Here is a 7,235-nt window from a genome sequence, read left to right as displayed (position 1 = left end):
CACCTCTATTTCTAGCTCCGAGACTTCCAGTCCTGACCTGGATGTTCAAAGGGAGAGGCTCAACCCCACATCATGCCACAGATGCTACCTGGAGTAAGTGGATGGCCCTGATAACTCAGCGAGCTCGGATGGGGAACTTCGAACACCCTGGCATAGTGGAAGTGATCACCAACTGGCCAGAGGGTGCTGACTTTGGAATGCCAGCAGAGCAGACAGTGACCCGTGCTGAGGAGGCTCCCCCATATAACGATCTCCCTGACAATGAGAAGGGCTATGCTCTATTTACAGATGGGTCCTGCCGGCTTGTAGGAAGCAAGCGGAGATGGAAGGCAGCTGTCTGGAGCCCAACAAGGCAAGTGGCAGAATCAAGGGATGGAGAAGGTGAATCCAGTCAGTACGCAGAGGTAAAAGCTTTCCAGCTGGCCCTGGATATAGCAGAACGAGAGAACTGGCCAGTGCTGTACCTCTGCACTGACTCCTGGATGGTAGCCAATGCCTTGTGGGGGTGGCTGAAGGAATGGAGGAGGAAAGGGTGGCAGAGAAAAGGGAAGCCTGTTTGGGCCGCTGACCTGTGGCAAGACATCGCCGCCCGCCTGGACAGGCTGCCAACCAAGGTACGGCACATCGATGCACGCATCCCCAAGAGCAGAGCCACAGAGGAGCACAAGCACAACCACCAAGCAGACCTGGCTGCTAAGATCTCCCAAATAGACTTGGACTAGGAACACAAGGGTGAGCTGTTCTTAGCTCGCTGGGCCCATGACACTTCTGGCCACCAAGGGAGAGATGCCACATACCGGTGGGCTCGGGACAGAGCTGTGGACATCTCTATGGAGGCCATCTCACAGGTCATCCATGAGTGTGACATCTGTGCTGCCATCAAGCAGGCCAAGTGCATGAAGCCTCTGTGGTATGGGGGGAGATGGTCGAAATATAAATATGGAGAGGCCTGGCAGATCGACTACATCACCCTTCCTCGGTCTCACAGTGGCAAGCAGTACGTACTGACCATGGTGGAGGCAAGTACAGGGTGGCTGGAGACCTATCCAGTTCCTCATGCCACTGCTCGCAACACCATCCTGGGCCTAGAGAGACATATCCTGTGGAGACACGGCACCCCCAGGAGGATTGAATCAGACAATGGAACCCACTTCAGGAACCATCTCATAAGGGACTGGGCAAAGGAACATGGGATTGAGTGGATTTACCACATCCCATACCATGCACCAGCTGCAGGGAAGGTCGAGCGCTACAATGGCTTGCTAAAGACCACCCTAAAAGCCATGGGGGGTGGAACCTTCAGGAACTGGGAAAAGCACCTAGCTCAAGCCACTTGGTTAGTGAACAGCAGAGGATCTGTGAACCGAGCTGGTCCTGCCCAGTCCGACCTGCTGCAAACAGTGGATGGAGATGGAGTTCCTGTGATTGCTGAGAAGAACCTGCTGGGGAAGTCAGTGTGGGTTTTTCCTGCTGCTGGTGGGGGCAAACCAACCCGAGGGGTGGTCTCGGCTGAGGGGCCTGGTCACACGTACTGGGTTATGTTAGAAACTGGGGACATTCAGTGTATCCCACAGCAGAACATGACTCTGGCTGAGAGAGGATGAACTCAGAGGAGGCAACCCTCATCAATGTAATTATGTGAATAGTTATAAGTTGTTCTAAGTTTCTCCATCCTAGTTTAATACCAGCCCAGCATCCAGGACCCAACGTACCCACTGCACACCAACCCAAAGAGCATCATCTCACCTGTACCCGTTCCTGATGTCCCTACAGCAATGGACTGTTCCCTATGTCCATACAGCAACAGACTGTTCCTGACCTTTTCCTCTCCCTTTCAAAGACAGACTGATTCCTGATTCTTCTCCACATGCCTGCCCAGTTCAAGCACCACCTACAGTGACCATCAGCAGAGAGAGAGACTGCCCTGGGAGAGAGCAAGCCGGGATAGCAAGAGACTTGCACCAAGGATTCAAATACCATGTGTCAAAATCACATGAAGGGGCTGTGGCAGGAGAGAGGAAGTGGAACAGAGGGGTGGATTGTGGTGGGTTAACACCTTTTTCTGAAAACAAAAGAAGAAAGCAGGGTGGAGGGCTTGCGGGTACTTTACACTCCCTGAAGGGCGTCTCCCCCCTGGGAAAGCTGAGTCTGTTCCATTCCCCCCTCCCTGCCCAGCAAGGGTATAAAAAGCAGGACCTCATAGCTGTTGGATCTCCTTTTTGGCTCCTGCCTCTGCTGGATGAGAGCTACTGCAGCTGCTCTCCTGATCCTCAACCACGTGGCTGGACCTGATCCTTCTCCCTGCTGCCTCTGCGCCTCTTCAGAGACAGACTGGTTTTGTATTATTTTTTTTCTATTCCCCTCCCATCCATTCTTGTTCCTTGCCCTTGTGAACCTTATTCCCTGTTATTGCTATATATATATATATATTTGAAGAAAAAAAAAATTATTTGCCTCTCTACTTCCAAGCTGACTCCAGATTGTTGATTAGTGGATTTGCTCCTTACCTTTTTTTCCCTCCTCTCCCTGTTTGGAGGGAGGAGGTGGGGGGGAAGTGGGGAAGAGATTCTCAGCCTTTTCCCCATTTGAGCTTTTAACTCTCAGTTAAGGCTCAACCCACTACAAGGCCTTATCAGTTTTTCAAGGCCGGAGCCTTGGCAGAAAGCCCAGCACAGACAGAGCTGCTGCACGAAGAAGAGGCGGAAGCAAGACTGACAGAGAAGTGCTGGAAATGCCCAGTTCACTCCCAGTTCAGAAGGTGCTTCCTCCCACTCTTCCAATGAAATTAGTTTAGATTATTCCTTCCGTTTACCAACTTCCGTCCACCATATTCCCTTTCTTAAGGGGACAGCGTCAACTGGCCACATCTCTCCATCCAAATTTTGCTCAGGGGAGACAGAGACATTTGGTCAAAGTCGGATTTGAAGGAATTTAATGTAGGCAAGCAACTACTTTTTAATTGTCTGTTTGTGAGTCAGATAATATAAGAAGAAGTTGGTCTCTGACTCTGCTGCTGTACATTTACATGAGTACACTAGCCAGATACAGAAGCTGCTCACCACAAGAATGAGACTTGTGCACAAGTGCCTCCCATGTGGCTGTCCATGTTAGTAGCACTCACTCCCACACTCCACTCTCCAGGTCTATGCCCATGGGATTTATTTCAGAGCCTCATGGTCACCACAGGGAGGAAACTGGGATTCATGTCAAGAGAAGGTGTTCTAGATGCAGTCCCAGGACAACAAAGTCCCTCCATTAGTGTGAGCAAACTACTACCCTACAGCATGATCGTCTGTTCAAGCTTACATAAGTAAGCCTGACACTGTGTCACCAAACACAATGACTTCAGCTAGTATCAGGGCTGCAGAACAAGCCAAAGCCACCTGGGTAGTCAAGACAGGTCTAGTGGTCCTTACTCTGAAGTGCTAACATGTCCCAGGTTCTCTGTGTTTAACCGCTACGCTTTGTTTTGCAGGAAAGTACAGAGTATCTTCTTCAGAGCCATCCACCTCTTCCTCTGAAAACACATCCAAATCATATTCTTTGCTCAACTGAGGCACTGCAAATGCTAAATTACATAACTCTGAAAGGACCTCTGCCTTCCAAGACACAGAGAAAAAGTACCTGTGTGCCATCAAGAAGTGGACTGCTTCATTTGACTAAGCTGTGACTTGGTGCATTCTTCTGGAATAATCACTTCTGGTTAACATGCAAGGAAAGGAAGTTTTGAGAGTGCAATTTTACACAGGTTGCCAACCCCAGAAGAGATGACAAGGTGTTTCAAACCTGAATGGATGTGAAGGCCTTCAAGTGCTGGAAAAGACACTGAGAGTGAAGAATTCTCAGCCTATAAGAGGGTGCATAGTACTACGCAATACTGAGCCATGAACACAGCTGTTTCCAGGGGTTTTAATATTTCCTCTATCAACTCTCTGAATTACTCCAAAGGCCTATGTAGATACACAAGTACCTCATAGCTTCTCTCCTGCCCTCATATTAGAGTCTGGAAAGACCAGAGGATATAGTGCTTAAGTCTTTCTGGAATGAAAGATTCACAACTGACATGGTCCAGTTCTGACTTGGATAAAATGAAGACCATGATGATTCCTGCATGGTCTTCTTTCAGATGGGAAGTACTGAAAGCTCTGTATGGCACATTTTTGAAGAAAAGGAAGCTTTATATCCATAATTATAGTCCTTTCCTTCATACATAATGTGGCAAGACAGAGATGGTTGCTGCCCTCTACGACAAAGGGGATTGCATTTGTTTAATGCATAGTATTACTAAGTTTGAAAGGAGTCTCTTCTGTAAAGTCTGTATGTTTGGGTCTCCTCTCCAAGGAGAATCACACTTGGGGGACTCTGAGAGTTAACTCTGCAGTGAATATAAACCACCATGTACCAGGCAGGATGAAAGGTTTTATCTAAATTATTGCTCTAATACTACATTTGTGAAATTTGTTATTTCTAAGCCTGTATATACCTTTAAAGACAGGAATCTTGTCTTAAGAAAAGGACTATACGAGAGAACCTGCAAAGTATTTATGGCACACACTACAAAACGTTATGTAAAGTATGATGGAATCATGAAGATTTATAGCTGAGACCAGTATCAAATACTGATGTCAGGTGGTACAGCTGTACACTGGATCCCAGGGCTTTGGGACTGTAGTGGGTTTGGAAGGGTAAGGCCGAGAAGCCTCCTCCCTTCCCCCTTGTAAGGTAAAAGGGAAAAAAAATTGAAGGGAAAGGAAAAAAAAACTCACAAGCTGAATTAGCAAAGCAGTGGAGCTATATTTACAAAGCAATGTAAGGTATGCAGGGGAATATTTACAAATTTACAATATCTACAATATATACAAAGATATACAACAGAGTAACACAGAAATGAGAGTGACCCCCCTCGGCAGAGAGGGGGTTCCCCACCTCCGCTCTCCCCTCTCTCCCCCCCCTTTCCCCAGAATGGGATAGAAAGAGAAAGAAAAGAGAGGAAAAAAAGTTAGAAGCAGTTTGTGTTAATTGGAAAGGAGTTAATACAGGCCTTATCAGTTTTTCAAAGCCGGAGCCTTGGCAGAAAGCCCAGCACAGAGACAGAGCTGCTGCACGAAGAAAAGGCGGAAGCAAGACTGAAAGAGAAGTGCTGGAAATGTCCAGTTCACTCCCAGTTCCGAAGGTGCTTCCTCCCACTCTCCCAATGAAATTAGTTTAGACTATTCCTTCCGTTTACCAACTTCCGTCCATCATATTCCCTTTCTTAAGGGGGCAACGTCAACCGGCCACAGTCCACCCCTTCTAAACAATTTCATTGGCCGTTCATACTGTCCATCCAATCCACAACGACATTTACAGCTTGTGAGTAAAGTTCATAGTCCATTCCGGCTATGCTCAGATGTAGATGATTCAAAAGTCCAAGAAAATCAGAAAATGAGAAAAATGGAAAACAGTTCATTTCTTTGCCGACGAAGCGAAGAAAAGGGAAACAGGGAATCTCAGGGTCTCTTAGTTGACTCAGGGCTCTCAGGGATCTCAGGGTTCGTGCACCGTAGATTCCTCGTTGGTTCTTCCTTTGGACGCGATGTAGCTGTACAACAGTTCGAAATTAACCTCTTTCAGCTAAAGTAAAATTTCTTTGTGGAATACACTGAATTTCACCATTCTCTTGCATTACCCAATAAGTGTGACCCGGACCTTCAGCTGAAACCACCCCTCGGAAAGGCTTAGCCTCTCCTGAGGGTGAAAATACCCAAACAGTTTTACCTAACAGATTCTTTTCTCTAATGACAGGAACTCTATCACCTTCTACTTTCCGTAGCAAATTTGAATGTGCAGGTCCAGCTCGGTTCACTGAACCTCTACTATTTACCAGCCAGGTTGCTTGTGCTAAATGCTTTTCCCAGTTTTTCAAAGATCCACCTCCCATGGCTTTGAGAGTGGTCTTCAACAAACCGTTGTAGCGTTCAATCTTCCCTGAAGCTGGTGCATAGTAGGGAATGTGGAATATCCACTCAATACCGTGCTCTTTTGCCCAGTTCTTGACAAGGTTGTTTTTAAAATGAGTTCCGTTGTCTGACTCAATCCTCTCTGGAGTTCCGTGTCTCCACAGGATCTGTCTCTCCAGACCAAGAATGGTGTTGCGTGCAGTTGCATGTGGAACTGGATCAGTTTCCAACCATCCAGTGTTTGCCTCTACCATAGTAAGCACGTATTGCTTACCAGAACGAGAACGTGGTAGAGTGATGTAGTCAATCTGCCAAGCTTCACCATACTTGTACTTGGACCATCTGTCACCATACCACAAGGGCTTAAGCCATTTTGCCTGCTTAATAGCAGCACAAATGTCACAGTCATGGATGACTTGTGTGATAGCATCCATGGAAATGTCTATGGATCTCTTAGCGGTGATCCACTCTTAGCGGTGGATCACTCGGCTCGTGCGTCGATGAAGAACGCAGCTAGCTGCGAGAATTAATGTGAATTGCAGGACACATTGATCATCGACACTTCGAACGCACTTGCGGCCCCGGGTTCCTCCCGGGGCTACGCCTGTCTGAGCGTCGCTTTTCTCCAGAGCATCGTGGATCACTGCATGACAGATGCTTGAGCTGTGGATCCAGCCCATTGGCAATCTGTTGAAAGTGTACTGGATTCCTCTCCTGGTGAAAGCAAACTGAGGCCTGCATTCCTCTGCTATGGGAATAGAGAAAAATGCATTAGCAATGTCTATGGTAGCATACCATTTGGCCTCTTTGGATTCCAGCTCATACTGTAGCTCCATCATGTCTGGCACTGCTGCACTCATAGGTGGTGTCACTTCATTTAGGGCTCGGTAGTCTACCGTCAGACGCCAGTCTCCATTCTGCTTTCGCACAGGCCACACTGGACTGTTGAAAGGTGAATGAGTTTTGCTGACGACTTTCTGACTCTCCAACTGACGAATCAGATTCTGAATGGGCAACAAAGAGTCACGGTTGGTTCTGTATTGTCTGTGATGTACAGTCTGAGAAGCAACCGGCAATTTAATGTCCTGTATCTTATGTTGTCCCACAACTGCAGATTCATCAGAAAGTTCAGGTCTAGCAGATAGCTTCAATTTTTGTCCATCAATTTCTATAGAAGCTACTCCAAAAGCCCATTTGTAACCTCTAGGATCCTTGAAACGCCCTTCTCTCAGAAGATCAATTCCCAAAATACAAGGTGCGTCAGGTCCGGTCACAACTGTATGCTTCCTCCATTGT

At 47.3% G+C, this 7,235-nt stretch overlaps 1 non-coding gene across 1 annotated transcript; it reads left to right on the top strand.

Moving 5' to 3' along the window:
- The first annotated feature begins 6,404 nt into the window (after nt 1–6,404).
- Nucleotides 6,405–6,557, top strand: LOC137443552 (5.8S ribosomal RNA). The gene has a single exon (XR_010987929.1). It is a non-coding gene; the product is annotated as a 5.8S ribosomal RNA (ribosomal RNA).
- Nucleotides 6,558–7,235: the final 678 nt, after the last annotated feature.

Source organism: Melanerpes formicivorus, unplaced genomic scaffold, assembly GCF_026170545.1.
Source record: "Melanerpes formicivorus ecotype bairdi unplaced genomic scaffold, bMelFor1.0.p_v2 SCAF_9, whole genome shotgun sequence".
Classification (NCBI taxonomy): domain Eukaryota; kingdom Metazoa; phylum Chordata; class Aves; order Piciformes; family Picidae; genus Melanerpes; species Melanerpes formicivorus.
This window is presented reverse-complemented; position numbering and strand designations above follow the sequence as displayed.